The sequence below is a fragment of the Aythya ferina genome (assembly GCF_964211825.1).
Source record: "Aythya ferina genome assembly, chromosome: 5".
Taxonomy (NCBI): Eukaryota; Metazoa; Chordata; class Aves; order Anseriformes; family Anatidae; genus Aythya; species Aythya ferina.
The window spans coordinates 50,574,636-50,591,577 of record NC_140301.1 but is presented as its reverse complement, the minus strand read 5'-3'; the positions used below and the strand labels follow the sequence as shown (position 1 = coordinate 50,591,577).

Here is a 16,942-nt window from a genome sequence, read left to right as displayed (position 1 = left end):
ATAGAACAGGATTGTTGTCACCTACATACACAAATCACCCTTTTATGATATGACAAATGTACATTTTCTTTGGGGGTTTTGCACTGAAATTACTTTCAATGCCTGCCCAAGTAAGTCTCCATATTCTGCAACAGGACATGTCACAGAAAACATAGGAAGATGATGCAGTTGGCTACAGATGTTGAGGGGTTAAACCCCAACACCTTTCTGATGCTTGCCAAAGACTTTAATACAGCAATAACTCTCATGCAAGACTGAAAGAAAGGGAAACCTTTAATTAGCTGGAATGTACTTACTTAAAAAAATAAATAAATAAAATAAAAAATCTCTGCTTGTTTTTTTTCTTACTGAGAAAAGGCTAACATCAGCATCATCTTGTAAATAATTGGGTTTGGTCCTGTTCCTGGTTTTCAGCTATCTGGAGTACAGTTTAGGCTGCTGTTTATTTGACTTTCCTCCCAGAGGACCACTCTTCTGTAGGAGAATTAAAGCTGTGCAATGCTTACACAGACATTTCTTGCACTTCTGATAGCAGAGAACAAGACCCATTCTGAGTAAGCACAGACAATGTAATAGACAATGCTGCAGGGAGCTGCTGGGGGCTCACATGCCTGAGAGACATAACACCAAAGGCCAAGCACCTGCTGAGAGAAGCAGATAGATTGCCTGCGCTATCAGAGATCTCCACTGTGTTTCAGGGATCATGCTACTTAGGTAAAGTGGGACTTTGAGAGCAAAATTCTAATTAAAATAAGTTGGCGTTACATAACGAAGCTTGAAAGGGAAATTTTCTGCCATATCCCTTAGTGACTAGAAGCTGCCTTTCTTTAAAGCATATATACAGCTCAACCCTAGCAATTTAATGGTTGTGAGATGATAAGAAAATAAATTAGATTTTGGTACACTGTAGTCAAATTAATTGCAAGGGTATATGCGTGACTTAGCACTTAAGATCTTTACCCTCATGGTGACCCATACCAACACTAAGGTACCAGTTTTTCAGGGGAGGCTGGGTAACACACGGCACCCAGCTGGTTTTTAGAAGACATCACCATGCTGCTGAAATGTCCTGTATAGAAATATTGTGTTTCAGGGAATGACTAACTCCACCAGGTTGTCCATTGTGGTTAGGACTGCACTGGTGAGGCTCCATTTGGCCAGGGAGCAGATTTAGCCCTTCTTTTTTATTTTAATTGGTTTGTCTCTGTTGCTTTCATGTTGCTCATTTACTTTATTGATCCTGTCTTTCCCCCTGTTTCTCTGTTTCCTGGTTACTTCTAGATTAGCACCAGGGAGTCCCACTTGGGCACTTCCTACCAAGTGAACCAGCCAAACTTGGCAAAGGGAAGTTCCTAATGTCTAAGGAAATGGGGAAAATATGGGATGGTCCCTCTTGGGTGTCATAGATTTGGTGATAATCTGTCATACTGCTGTAAAGTCCAGGTAACAGTGCAGCCTCTATGCACTGCCAGTCCTTCTCTAAATTATGCCCATATATTTTATTTTATTTTATTTTATTTTATTTTATTTTATTTTATTTTATTTTATTTTATTTTATTTTATTTTTAATTTAATTTTATTATTTTATTGTTTATTCCAGTATAACTAGAAGGTAATCCTCACTCATATTTTCAGGAAAGTATTTCTGTCTGCTTTTACCTCATCAGTAAAAATATTTTCTTATTTGTGTTAAGGGGCTATATGGATGCAGCCTCACTAGCTGCCAGACACTGGCACAGAAAAGCCCTTAATCTTTTACATTACAACCAGGCCACTTGTTCTTTCATTCTATTATTCCTACAGATACAGCACCCCAGAGAACATCTCCAGAAACACTCTTCCTCCTTGCTATCAAGGTTGCTTCTGGACGTTTGTAGATATTTACCTGTTCTCTGTCAGTAAGATGAAATACATTTCACTTTCTTTTGCACTTTCTCTTCTAATAACGTTTTTTTTTTTTTTTTTTTTTTCTGAATTACCTCCAGTTCACTGCACTGTTAATTAGCTTTTATGCATTACCAGAAACAGATGCATCTCAGCAGTAACTTAAGTGATTTCTCTACTGTTGTTTTAGTTTCGATTCATAAGACCTCTTAAACTATTTTAGTCAAATTGTTTTCCCCCTTGTAATATGTTAGCATTTACATAACATCCCTCATTCTAAAGTATCACAATGAAGATTTTAAAAGGGCAGAACAGCTGAGGAAAATAAAAGGCCAGATACTAAGATTTATCTTTGCCTGAAATACTCAGGTTTGTCAAGAAAATATAACATCTCATTATTTGTCAGTGTAGTATTTTCTACATGTCCTTTGTATTATTAAACAAGAATATCTGAGCCTCATCTTAAATCCCAATGTAATGGGGGTTTAAGCATTTAGCAATACTGCTTTAAGCCGAAGTTTCCTATCCCAAACCCCATAGCCTCTACAATACTTGTATAAGAGTTATGCATTATCACGGCAAGGATTTTTTCAGCAGATCACAAACAGTACACAGCTTTTCATACACAGTTTGGGCACATATTTATAGGTGACAAACACTTTCATTTATTTTTTTTTATTACCTAATTATTAGAGAGACAAAATGCATTAGCGAATAGTTCAAATAATGTCTGCACCTCTTAACATTACAGTGAACATGGCTAAAAAATTATTTAGCTATAGAATACATTTTTTTTTTTTTTTAGTGAAGAATGAGCCTGACTTACACAAATGTTGAATCATTTATAAGCCTGGGGCAGAGGTTTCCCAAACTGATGGTCTATAGACTCCTGGGGGTCTGCAGCTGGAGGTTTGCTGCTGTCTGGTTATATGATGATGTGGGGATAGAATACATTAATGAATAAAAAAAAATGAATAAGAAAATACATTTTAGCTTATCAATAACAATTTTGATAAAGACTGTAGCCCTACATTTTCTCCTAGTAAGTTTGTTCATTTGATTTTGATTTTGTCAAACAGATTGTTTTTACTAAAGTTTTCTCTTTCAGACTCTTTTCTGTTTTCAGATTCATCCATTTCTGAAGAAAAAAAAAAAAAAAAAGCTAGAGAAGATGTTATTTGTAAGGTATTTTTAATAGGATGGCAAGTTAACTGGGTCTCAGAAAAAGATACGAACAGATGTGTCATCTGTTCTAGGAAGAACTGTGTTGCTCCCTGAAATGCCAAAATGAGCGTACAAGACAAGAAAGTAAGGAGAGGCAATGAAATAAAAGTATAAATTCATGGTTTGGGACAAAATCAGAAAGACCAAAGCCCTCCAAAACTTGAATTATGGAGGAAACTAAAATTATGGAGGCTCACACAAGGAGGGATTCTACAGGTCCCCAAGCCTGCAAAAGGAAGTTTAGGGAAAATGTGGGTGATTTGTTTGGTGGAAGAGATAAGCTAGTTGGGAATAGCACTAGAAAGAATAAATGCCTCTTGTTTTTAGCCAAGTTTCAGTTCCTCATCTAAAGTACTACCTGTCCTGGTGCCTTATGGAAGATTTTTAGTTACATGGCACATTTAGAGAAAAATTAAAATTCTCTTAAAAGGAGAGACTCTGACCACCAGATTGTCCCCAGAAGGGAAGAGCCTAAGCGAAATCAGTGAGGCACAGTCACTGCAGTTTCAACTATTGTTTGTTTACTGCCCACATGTGGACTATGACCCCCAGCATCTTCAGAATAATACAGATCAATTTGATGAAAATTTGATAATTTTGGTGGTTTATCTTGCTGTTTAAGCTAGGTTACTTTCCTAGGAACACAACTGCCATGTGTATAACCTGGTAAGAAAGACAGAAGTTAGAAGCATTTCACATTCATTTGGACTGTGGGTGGCTGAGGCTGCAGAGTGGACAGCCACTGGAAAGTCCTCAGTGTCTGCTCTTGGCCATGCTGCCACCACATCACGAAGGGAAAATGAGCCCCCAGCTCAACTTGGCAGATCACAGGGGCTCGAAGATCTTTTTGGCAGGAGAAAATCTGCAACCCAAGACATCTCAGTGGTCAAACCAATCACACAGACATCGATTGGAAAGAGTGGTACCCACCTACATTTCTAAGTAAAATAAGTGCATATTTTTTCAGCCCATTAGAGCTTAAAAACATGGTTGATTTTAGGATAACCCCATTTTATTTTTATTTTCATTTTTATTTATTTATTTTTATTTATTTATTTATTTTTGTTAAAGAAAGATGTTCAACACTTTTATTTTGTCCTGCTTTAGTTAAATATGCCATAATTTCTTTATACATAATTTTCATAACCAGCTTCTGGATTTGGCACAAGATTATACATGTAGAAGATTTCAGGCCATGGTTTTGCTATAACTTTTTGTCCATGTGACAGTTATTACTGGTCTCAAAAACGTATCCTAAATGACCTCAATGTTATCTTTTAAACAATGATGGATAAAATTGAGTTCAGGAATATATTCAAGAATATTTATTTATTAAAACATAAAAACTTTCCAATTGCAGAAAATGGGCACTCAGTTGTTCAAAGATAATGAGCAATTCCAAACTTTCTCAGTCTAATGAAAACTGTTCTAACTGCGTTAGTTATCTAAGTATTACAAATCGCACTGCAGGATATAAAAGATTCGTGTCAGTAGAGATTTAAGTTCACAAAAGTAGAACAATACTTAATGGTTAGTGAACTAAATTGGAATGTTCCTTAAACAATTCCTCTTCTGTATCTTTGTTACGATGTATTTTATTTCACACAAGCCTTGTGAAAACCACAAATAGTTAAACAGGTTAGGGGCTAACTGCTATCCCAAAATTCAAGCAAAACTTGTAGGTGTCTACCTATAAGCTTGTGCTTCATAGAGCAAACTGATTTTAGAAAAGCAAGAAATTTTGAGAATCACTGCTTAGCACTAAGCTTGTAAGCAATAATGCAGAAGAGCAACTCTAATGAAAACAGCAAATTCAATAGGTAGAACTTTTTCCAGAAATGTAATTTTGGATACTGAACTACACTACAGTGAGAAGCTAAGCTCTGTGAAAGGTACACTGCAGTTTTTTCTGTCTTTGCTTTGGTTTTCACCTAGTGAGACTGCAATGAACATAGAAATAATAATTATATTGGCTTCCTTTATTTCTGGTCTCTCAATAGTTTCTCTCTTAAAAATGCAATGCCACAGCAACATTCCATGTCTTTTCTTTCCACATATTTTTTTATTATAGCGCTCCTGTGAGCTGTTCTATACTGTCTATGCCAGACAATAACCCAAAAGAACAAAAACAGGCTAACATTTGGAGAGAGAGCGTGTGTGAGCAGAACTTCCAAACTGCATGAACATAAGGAGGCTTCTCAGTGCTATCTATGAATTCTCCTGCTAATCTGATGCTTGAGAAGGTACAAAAAGCTTGTTTTAGTCATCAGTCTTTTGACTGATGGGTTCACACATCCACCACAACTGAATTTACCAAACTTTCTGTTTCTTCTAGATACATGGATGTTGCTCCCTCTCATCATTTTTTTTTTTTTTTTTTTTTTTTTTTTAGGCTGCTCAGACTATGCTGCAGTTCTTGCCTAACTAACAAGGTCAAACTTTGCAAAATTGTTGTTTTGTTTAGGTGGTTGTTGTTGCTGTTTTTCAAGATTTGTTGGATGACATAATTCTTTTAAAGCAAACAATTCTGTTTTCCCTAGGTTGTGGATTTCCTTTTTATTGTCTGTCACTATGCTCTTCACATATCTCACACTGACCTATGTACATTTTCACTTAAGCGTACTTGTCTGGGCAACAGGTACATGTCTGATCAACCTCACCCTACCTTCATCCCTATTTCATGTTGTCAGCATGTGCCTCCTGGAGTTACTGCTTTCACTAACTCCAAACCTGATTTGCTACACAAACCTCATCCCTTCTGCCACCTTCAGAAAGCCAGCTAGCCTGGCAGAAGACAGCATGTCCCTATGCTACTTTATGCTGCCGCAAACATTTGTGAAGCCCCACACCAAATCATATCAGGGAACCGGGGCAAGCTAAAGCTTAGCTAGTGAAAAAGTGAGCACCTTTCTTCAACAGTGCTGCATTATTCTACCTTCAAGTATTTATATTACTATGGAATCAGTATTCAGAACTTCAGATAGTCTGAGCAGGCACAAAGTATGAACAATTAATACTTTAAATACCTCTCAACTTAGTGATCTTGTTAGAGATCATAGTGTCTGAAGCAGAATGCATAATCTTTCCAGCTACCAGCCTGCAGTCTGATTTTTGTTCTCCAGGACATGTCTGAGAACCATCACTTCCCGTTAGCTCAGAGGTAGTGGCCTTTTCTCTGACAGCTCCTTCTCCAAATGGGAGGGTGCCATGTCCAAAAACCGGGATCCCTGGTTTAGATGAACCTGAAACACCTCGGGAGCTTTGCCCATGTGTTCTCAGACTGATCAGGGATTTTCATTTTCCACGTATCCCTCATACTGTCTGTTCATCTTCGGTGAGCTGCAATTTTTAAACATTATTCAGGCAAGAAGATATTACAGACCATTTTATTTTTGGAGATGAGCATGAAGGAACAGAAGAGGGGGATATATTATGGTCTTTCTATGGAATTCACTCTTGTTTTTTAACATTTTAATCTCTTAATTTAAGTAAATAGGTAATTAGTGCATGTTTTCTTTTGCCTCACAGAAAAATTCATGAACATCATCACACTAAATATTCTGCTCACATGAAGTGATCCATACCAGGCCTTACACTTTGGTAGGTTTGCATATCAAAAAGTCAATTAACAGATATAGTCCATTTCCATGTGTCTTCCTCTAAAGGTTACTGCAAAAACATTTCCTGAATAGCCTTTAACAATTTAATGGCAGCCTGGCAATGGTATCATGACAAATAAATTTAAGTGACATACAGATTGCAGTGGCAGAATACAAAATATAATGAAGCAATGTATTTCTTATGGAGATGTGACATGAAAAACATTGACCTGTGGTCCCAAGTCATTTTCATAAGACAAAAGCTTTCTTGGTAATAAAAACAAATCAGTCAATGTTCTGAAAGACTAACATAATAAACCATCAGGGAAGCTATTCAGCTGTGTTAACCCCATTTAGTGAAACAGGAGCCATTATTATTCCACCTCTGTACTTAAAGTTTGGTGATAACATTAGCTGCACTATGACAAAGTAGCCTTCTTGATTAATGGGAGATACCTCCAGAAATGGCAGCTAGACTCAGCTTGGAAACACATGCTACCTTGCTGGTCATATTAAACAAAGCCAGCCTGACATTAGGAACACAGGGCCGGGCTTAAGAGACAGGGCAGAATATTAATTGCAGAGAAGCTGAGGGTAGTGCAGTGCCCCTGCATGAAATGTTGCCAACTCAGAGACTTATATTAAGACAAGCAACTAGAACATGAAGTGGATGAAAGAGGGGTCAAGAGGTGCAGATATTTTGCACAGGAAAAAAAAAAAAAAAAAAAAAAAAAGAATAAAGGTACCTTCAGTCCATGAATCCCAAACAGCTTCTCAACGGATAGAAACAAAGCTGCTTTGCAAAAGAAACAAAAACGTGTCTCGTGATTTTCTTTGCAAGGTAAGGAAGTTGTGTTGCTTCTTTTTCTACAGGCACTGAAGGTGGGAAAAGAAATTAAGGGATTTACAAGAAATTTGTCATGTAGGTAGAAAAGGATCACAGGTTTTTATAACAAACTGTGCTTTTTAACTGTAAGCTCAGCCTTCCCCACACACTCAGCAGCCATCATTTCCTGAGGAGCTGAAAAGTCGGAATGATTCTTTTCTTTACCAGACTCAGTCTCATTTGCAAGTATGTTTACCCTTCTGGTTTCTAAATGAGACAGTATTTGGAAATATCAAGGCACCAGGGAAGAGATCATTGAAGGAATTCTGATCTGAACTGGAAATAACCTGCTGGAACTTTTGCAAGAGAGCCAGGAGACTTCCTTTTTAATCATTCCTTTCATTTTCATGATGTGTTTTTTGGACACTTTACATTATTAACAAAACAACTCTGACCTAATCCATACCACAATCAACTCTACTAAATCCAATCAGAATTTTGTCAATTTGCACAGGGTCCAGTCAAATAAGCACACACACACACAAAACAGACAAGCAACAAAAAACAAGCAAAGGCTGTCCACTGGGAATTTGTGGGATATACCACAGAAACTGGTAAGCCATTTGACTGAGAAGGGAATAAATGAACACTCACAGCAGAATGATAGAGAAAATGAGATAAGTGAAAGGAGCAGATAATACGAGAAGAGCTGAGAAAGCTGAGAAGAGCATCAAAGATAAAGACATGCAACATTTCCGCATGATTCTGCATGATTAGCAACATATAAAATAGCTATGACTGAAAAGGCCATATAAAGTGAGAGTGTTTGAAAGTTCAGCTCAAATTCAGAGGAGTTGTTCCTGCGGATGCAACATGAACAGCTAATTACGATAGACATAAAATGGAGAGATCCTGCTTGAATTCAGGTCTACCAGGCACTGCACAAGCAAATTAGTAGACAATTTCATGCCTTATCAGTTTAAAATATGAAATGATATGGGTAGACAATGAAATAAAACTGAGCAAAAGAAAATTAGTCAATGCCACTGTTATGAGATCTACGCGTGAAACCAGATTATAATTCATTCTATCAGGAGTATCAGCAGGTGCTACATCAAAACATATCACAGGAAGAAAATGAAGGACTTTACCTCCATAGAAGCCAAAACATTCAAATATCCTGGACTGCAGGAGAAAATCCGGTCTCAGCAAAGATGAAAAAATTACTATCCATCATTAACTGATAGTAACATTTAACTGTGACTCCTCCTTAAAATTCTGATAGCTTCTCAAGTGGAAATTTGAAACACCGTAGCATTTTTAAATATAATGTCTTAAAAAAAATAAAATGAAATTTCTAGTGCAAAACTGAATTTACATAATCTAGATAACTGCAGTTTCAATTCCCCATCAAGAATAATTGCCAGAAAGTGCAACTATGATCACAAAAGAAGTTTGCTTTAAGAATTTGTCACTTGTGATAGTTATTATAGCATTTTACGTACTTAGATCTGTTACTACCATTTGGATAGATTTAAGTGATCCTGAGTTTGTATATAGTCACTAATCAACCTTTCATAAAAGATGCATGTTATTCAGATGCTTACAATCAATTAACTTTCAAAGGGACTACAGATTTACAAAAAGAGCCTATAAGCCTTATTTTTTAATCCTTAGTTTGTGCAACTGAAATGTAATTTCCACATATATATTGTCTAACTTTTGTAAGAGCCTAGTAGAATGTTCTTTCCTCTTACTGCTACTGATAGAACAGCTCCTTCTGTTACAGACTCAAATACAAAGACCACAGTGAGATGGCAGAGACCTGCACAGGAATGCCTTCCATTCCTCAGTCCACATCCTTTGCTCTATCTTTCATATAAGCTTGGCGCAGAAGCTCTCATTAAGAAAGAATGCAAAGATATTATTGCATTTCTTAGAGACCATTTGATTGGGTTGCTCAAAATTATTGTAGCCGGTATAAGCCCCCTGTGTACTAGCTGCTGTGACTTATTTTGCTGAAGAAACAAAGTGGTGTGAGTCCTTCCTAAAGGTCAGCCTTGCACCCTGCTCCTGAAAAAGCAGGAGCAGAAAGCACAGTTCCCCAGGGGACACTCTTTCCCTGTGCCAAATCTTTATACCCTTGTGGCTTCTCTTTCTCTTCCCAATGGAAAGAGCAGATCCAAGCTCCATCTTTGGTGCAGCAAAATTCAGTTTTGCTTGCAGTGCTGAGAAACTCTGAATTAACTTAATTCAGGAAGATTATACTGTACCTTTCTCCAAAGGGAGCCAAGAAAGTGTGTGATCAGACAGTCTTCCTCTATTTACACAAAACAAAACAAAAATATTAAGTAGATCTCACATTTGGCACTGTCAAAATAACTTAGAAAGTCTGTATAGACAAACTGAATGTAGATTCCAAGTGAACCACTTTGCTGTGGAAGGATTTATTCTCTCTTAATACCAGCTGAATTAATCTTGAATGGAAAGAGGAGCAAATAAAGATCTCATAAAATCAGATAATCAGAAATAAAGTTAGCAAGATAAAGCGAATGAGTGCATGTCTTGCCCACAAAGGCCTCTAGACAACCTCAGAAGAAAATCACCCAAAGGTGTTATAGCAGTTGACCATATTAAGGGAGTACAAGGATTGCAATGTATTGAAGACTCTCAGTTCCCCAACTTCCTAGATGATTTGCAGACAGGAAAGGGGTCAGTGGTGCTTACCTCTTCTAGCAATTAGCTCCTCCTAGAAGAAGGGTCACAGGGCCACAGACCCAGCCACCATCATTCTGCAGAGATGACTTCTATTGCTTCTTCTAAAACACCTCTCCAACAATATTCCTCTGTGTCATAACATAACCTTTGGTAAGAATACACAAGAGAGTTAAACAAAACTCCCCATAGGTACAGCATAGGCCCTCTGGACTTTTGTGAAGTGCCACAGGAAAGAAGTGGCCATCATCATAGTTAATAGATGGATCTAACGTATTTTCCAGCTGCAGGGAGCTCGATCTCTGCACTACTCCATGCACAAAATTCTCCCTAACCAGAACAAAACAAGAGTCTCCTCAGACAATAGCCACATGACTTCTTCAGCCAGTTTCATGCCCAAGTCCAAAATGAATTTATTTTGCTCTGGTTGGCAAACACTTTAAAAAAAAAAAAAAAAAAAAAAAAAAAAAAAACTTAGATATTGCACTGAATAATTTGACCTAATAGCAGCCTGACTGACTCCCTGTCCAAAGGTGTTTGTGACATTAATTTCTGTCTCTTAGATGTTTTGACTTGCCTGTATTTTAGAGCAGAATGACTGTTTACAGGATATTATGTATACAAGCAGTTTTGCTCTTTTAAGTCTTCGCTCTGTGAACAGGGCTAGCCCTAGGCAAAGCCTAAGGCAGAAAGTGAAATACATTTTTTAAAGGCTGTTTGTTAATTGAGCCCTAAACTGCTTCCCTATTCCTTGCCAGTTTTATCCCAACATAAGAACAAATCAATGTTAAGGCACTCTGCCAGATGCAGAAGACTCTTACTTCCTTGACAGCTGAGATCTCTCAGCACTATCAGAATTTTGCTCAGCATCTAGCAGGATTCAACCCTAAATTGGCCACAATCTACATATGAATATTTTAATTACATATTCCTATGAAGAATGAAAGCAATCAGCAAAGCATAAACAACTAACAACTTGTAAACTGTGACAGTAAAGATTTTATAATTTCAGCCTGTTTATTATGTTTGGACATTACTATTTAAAAGCTTGTAGTCAAAGCCATAGCCAGCTAATTGTCTTCTTCACAAAAGAAAGGTGACACCTTTATCAAGACATTGCTGCCCTCCTGCACTGAGTGCAGAAAATGATGAAAAAATGAAGAGGTTTCTCATACCACTAGCCTGAAATGCATCCTTTTCATGAAGGCCACTAGACTGAAGTAGGATGATCAGTAGTCTTCGTGAAAGAAAACGTCTCCATCTAGCAGTAAGAGGATGTCAGAGAATTTGTTGAGGACCAGCAGGTCTCTGCTGTCAGACCTGCATCAAATGCCCTGGAATGCCATGAGAGGCCCAGCTCTTGCATCATTTCCAGGGTGACAGTGCCTAGAGGAGTCAAAAAAGAAAAACAAACAAACAAACAAACAAAAAAACAAAACCAACCAGCCTCCACTGGGGATTGAGCCAGCTCCCAAAAGCAGAAACTCTCCAGGCATTATCTTTTGGCATTTTGTATCTGCTTCAGGACATAGCGATACATTGTGTAGATCAAGAGACAGCTTTAAGAGCATCTTCTTACCACTTTGACAGTGGCTTTTGGCAGCTAGTATCTCCTTTGTCACTCCTGTTGCACTCTTGCCCATCGATGTCCATGCTGCTACAGTGCTCCACTGTTGACATTTTACATGTTAAATATATATAGTTTATTACATGCCAGGCTTTCAATATACTCCCAAGATTCTTAAGTGCCATTATAGCTTCTAATGCACTTTGATGGCAGTTTTCCCAGTTGATTCTATGATTCTTCTGTTATAGAATCATAGAATATCTCAAGTAGGAAGGGACCCACAAGGATCATCAAGTCCAACTCCTGTCTCTGTAGTCATTCAACATACTAGAGTTAGTATTTCACCAGCTCTGTTTCAGCAGTGTCTGATTGTCACCTGAGAACAGCTGCTGCTGTGCTACTCACAATAAGGGTGAGTATATCATGCAGTGAGCATCAAATACAAGAAAGGGCCTAATACCTTCTACTACTTCTGCACTATGACACAGTTGGACTTGAAATTTATTTTCATAGTCATGAAGATGATTTACTTGCATGCAGTTTTAACAGCACCTTTCTGAATCACCAGGAGGCTGGAGTATTAACTCCAAAAATCAGATCAAAGTTCACAGATGGGAGAGATCTAAAATCTAGTATCAGCTGTTGGTGCCAGCAATTAAAGACAGCACTGATGGCCTAGTTGTTAATATCACAACACGTCAGACAGCCAGGGGTGGGGTGCCAGCAGACACAAGGCAGCCCAAAAAAGAGTCAATGTAATGTCAAGAACCAGAAAAGAAAACAGAAAAAGCCAGGAATGAAGTAGTGCAGAGGATCTTTGTTGAACATGCAAAGCCTAAGGCACAAGAGCAAGGGATAGGTAATTATGGGGAGCCTAGATGGAGATTTGAGCTGCAGTAAAATAGAAAAAGATGGTGAAACCTTTAGGATGAACATGAAAATAGAGTGAGGTGACCCTGGCAGAGCCTTAATACTGTGAGTAAATGGATTCTAAGAAAGAGCTTGATTGAGCAGCAGTCCAAATAGCTGGACTGAGCAGAAAGAATTTAAGCAATACAAGAGGAAACAGACTAGAAGACATTTTCAGCATTTTCTTCAGAAAACTCACTTTGTATAAATCATTTTTTAAAGCATCATTCATCTCTTTACCAGACTACCAAACAGCCAGGCAAAGCTGGGGAATAAGCCTGTTTGGTACAGCAAAGATCAAGGTGATTTAAGAGGGAGAGAGACAACTGCTTGGCTAGTTTTCCTTGTCTTTATTTTCTACTTTAGGTGTGAACGAGAGGAAAAGTTCTTAGTAATAGAAATAAAAACATTCATACCTTTCATACCCATAATAACCTCATGAAAAAGGCTAAGCCAGAGGGGAGGTAAAAGCTGCGGTTTCTGTAGAGAGTTTAGCCGTTTGTATATGTAGTATCGTAACAGTCAACTCTGGGCCAAGGAATTAGCAAGTGGTAAAAACAAGCAAAAAAAAGACAAAAAGAAAATCAGCCTTCAACCCCGCTCTTAAACCAGTTTGGTTTTGAGATGGGTTCTTTGGGAGGCTTTTGTTTTTCTCTGTCTTCTTTTTTATATTTCTTCCTCCCCCTCCTTTTTTTTTTTTTTTTTTTTTTTTTTTTTCCCTCTCTCTTTCTTTTTCAAGGGGTTATGACTGGTAAATAGAGAAGGACTTTCTCAGTGTCATAAGGATCATCATCATCCACCACTGAATTGTGCTTCAATGAAAATAAAGACCATAAAATTAAGATTCCAGTCCAGTGATTTGATCTATTAAATAGCAGCTTCCCATTCCCACCTCACCAAGCCTGCTTCCTCCATTAATATGTTTGGACTGTGTTCAATGTACGTGTTCATCTAATGTTCAGAAACACCCAAGTTTCTGTGCAACTTCCACTGATTCAGTTCTTCTATGTTCAACAACATCCTAGACAAAAGTCTACTGGCTAGGAACTTCTTTCTGGATGAAGATGCCTTCCTCTCACCCCTTCCTTATTCTGCTTTTCCACACCATTGTGAGATCTCTCAAAAGAGAATAAATCTGACACTGACATGACATTTTCAGTTTAACATTAATATCTTACTCCCCTGCTACTGAAAACTTCATCAGTTTCCAGAATATTTTCAGTCAGGGTAATGAAATTTATTTATTTATTTATTTTGTCTTAATGCTCAACTTTAAATCATCTGCAGTCATTCCTCTTACTTTTAAAAGTGACTGGGTTATTGATTAAGAATGTCCTAAGTTATAAAATAAAACAAGGTCAAAATTCATGTCATATTGCAGCTCTGACCTGTTCCATCATAATGTCACCATATTTCCTAAAAACTTTGATGAACCTAATTAGAGTCAAAGGTTGGGACAGGAACCAGGTGAGTCTCAAAGACTTAGTAAAGTTTTGTTCTTTCACTGAATAAACTGTTAGGGAATTTGGTTGAGTTTTGCGATAAATTAGATGCTCATTCATGTCACTAATCAAAGTAAATTTCAGAATGTGTGAAATCAGACTTTTATGGTGCATTAGTATCACTAAGGTTTATTATAAGAACTACAGAGAGATATATCACTATAGAGAGGCACAGAAAGATCCAAGAACTTCCAAATCTAACATAAACATGATCAAGTATAGGATGAAGAGAGTGATTTGAACACAAGAATGCCTTAATCCAGTGCACTTTTTATTGGCCTAAACTTTGTCCTCATGACTTTGGTAAACCTATGCCTGACAATTTTACTGTTATGAACAATCATCATCATCAGTCTGATTCTTCCTGTCTTTGGATAGTACATTTTCCCTAGCAAGATCTTGAATGTCATGACAATGTTTAGATAGGTCCTCTGTAATGTTTAAGACAAAGACTGTTAAAACATTTAAAAGACATGTGTGTGTAAGAGAGAGATTGAAATTACATATAATAAATAGCAATAGATAGCCCTTACATGAACCCATGGCTGAATTCATTCTAAGGACTCTCTCTTTAAGATGTCGATGTTAATCCCCTTGAGCAAATTACCTCCTTTGTGTTTAGTCTAGGGCCATCAGTTATGCAACGTATAATTCACATGGCTGTCAAAATCACCAGCATTAGTAACCAAAAATCATCCAGGGCAGTCATAGATAAGCAGACTTCATCTCTGGATTCAGACGTCCTATCACTACAAGGTTGAGAGGACTCAACTTCTCCCTCCTGATTTAGTATAAAGTTGAAAAATAAACGATCAGGAGAAATTTCATTCCTCAGCTTCAACACTGCAAACAAAACCAAAATGAGTGAGTTTTTATTGGAATAAACATGGCAAATAGCAGTTTCTCACCAAAGGGATATCTGCAAGTTACCTGTTGTTATCTGTTATATCTCATTAATAATGTACTATATTACATAGAGATTGTTAACAGATTGGCAACAGGTGATTATGTAAGTGGTCATTGGAAAGGACCTGAAAATGAAAACTGTGAGATATATATATATACGTAGATGTATATTGATCCTCCAAAAGGTCCAGTCCATAAACAGCACATCCTGGGATTTGGTTCATGTTATACTCTTTAGAACTATATCATAAAGATTGGATTGGGCACACAAGTTATTTTGGTTTTAAGGTGTTTTACTATTTATAAAACACAACTATCTACTATATACAACTATCAAATACAAAACTGTTTCAGCTTGAAAAGTTGCTTAGACCTGAAGTAACGCAATCTAAAGCTATGTAGTATTAATAGGCATTCCAGACTGAAATCTCTTTACCAGTACATGTAACATTTTGATGATAAAGGCAACATGTTAATTCAAAATACTATTTGAATTAAAGTTAGATCAAGTCCCCTCTTTGACCCAGCTTTTCAGCAACTAGTTGATTTCCTTTCATTGGGGGGTTTAGTTCATAAACCTTATGGGTTTCCAAGAGTTCCAGCATTTTTTAACAAATCATTACAGCTCTCTATTAAGAAAACTGAAAATTAAAACCCTTAGCTACCAGCTAAAATGTTTTAGAGCCAAGTTAACTTGTAATTGCATTTGTAAAAGACGCATCTTACCAATCAACGTCACACTCAATGAAATAAGTTCACTCAGCCCACAAGGAACAACTCCCTGAATCTGGAAAATTCTGAATGCAGACTGAAAGCAGATATGGAGAAGCAGCAAAGAAGGACTGCACACTACGTGAATACCAGCTCCTCCACCATCATACTAACTATGCTCATTATTTTCAAGAGCAAAAATATTCCAAATACAAATAACACAACAACAAACTTCAGAGAAGGGAAATACTGCAAACATACAAAAAGCTTCCCAGAAAAGGCACTGTAATTCAATGTGAGATCCAATGATCCTCGCTCTCAGCACAAGACTTTCAAGAAAGCAAAACAGAAGATATGTAAGCTTCCAGACTGAGACTTGCAAAAAGTCCAGTAACAAAACACAACTGATTTTCTGATCATAAAAACACAACAGATTACAACTAAGTACAATTCCTGTAATTTTGGAAGGAGAAGTCTGAGATGGAGAAGTAGAAGGAGAGGAGGAGACATGACCATTTCACACTCTATACTAATTCCTCCACTGACTTTCTATTGTGGGAGACTTTGAAATCTCCAGTGGAATGTAGAGTTTGAAGGTCACTGATATCTACACATCTCTCTAAAAGTGTACCTTGAGCTAGTTACCTTAAGATTCCTGCAGGAGAATTAATATTTATTAATTAATAAATTAAAATTAATATTAATATTAATTAATATTTTTAGGCAGGATTCTACATGGGCAGGAAGAAACCAAATGAGATTTAATAAGAGCAAGTGTAGAGTCCTGCACCTGAGAAGGAACAACCCAAAGTATCAGTACAGGCTGGGGGACGACCTGCTGGACAGGAGCTCTGAGGAGAAGGACCTGGGGGTCCTGGTGGACAACAGGTTGACCATGAGCCAGCACTGTGCCCTTGTGGCCAAGAGGGCTAATGGGATCCTGGCGTGCATTAAAAGGAGCGTGGCCAGCAGGTCAAGGGAGGTGATCCTGCCCCTCTACTCTGCCCTGGTCAGGCCTCATCTGGAGTACTGTATCCAGTTCTGGGCTCCCTGGTACAAGAAAGACAGGGATCTCCTGGAAAGAGTCCAGTGGAGAGCC

At 37.6% G+C, this 16,942-nt stretch overlaps 1 protein-coding gene across 12 annotated transcripts in view; it reads right to left on the bottom strand.

Moving 5' to 3' along the window:
- The window catches only part of TUNAR (transmembrane neural differentiation associated intracellular calcium regulator), a 165,240-nt gene that overhangs the window by 60,664 nt on the left and 87,634 nt on the right, over positions 1-16,942 (bottom strand). For 3 of the 12 annotated variants that reach the window (XM_084520702.1, XM_084520699.1, XM_084520704.1), the window contains one exon: positions 10,261-10,396. The exons of 8 other annotated variants lie outside the window; for them this stretch is intronic. The gene's annotated coding sequence lies outside the window, so the exon portion shown is untranslated. Of the gene's footprint in view, positions 1-9,806; positions 9,830-10,260; positions 10,397-16,942 lie in introns of those variants that run through there. One more of the 12 variants, XM_084520703.1, reaches the window with a different exon arrangement.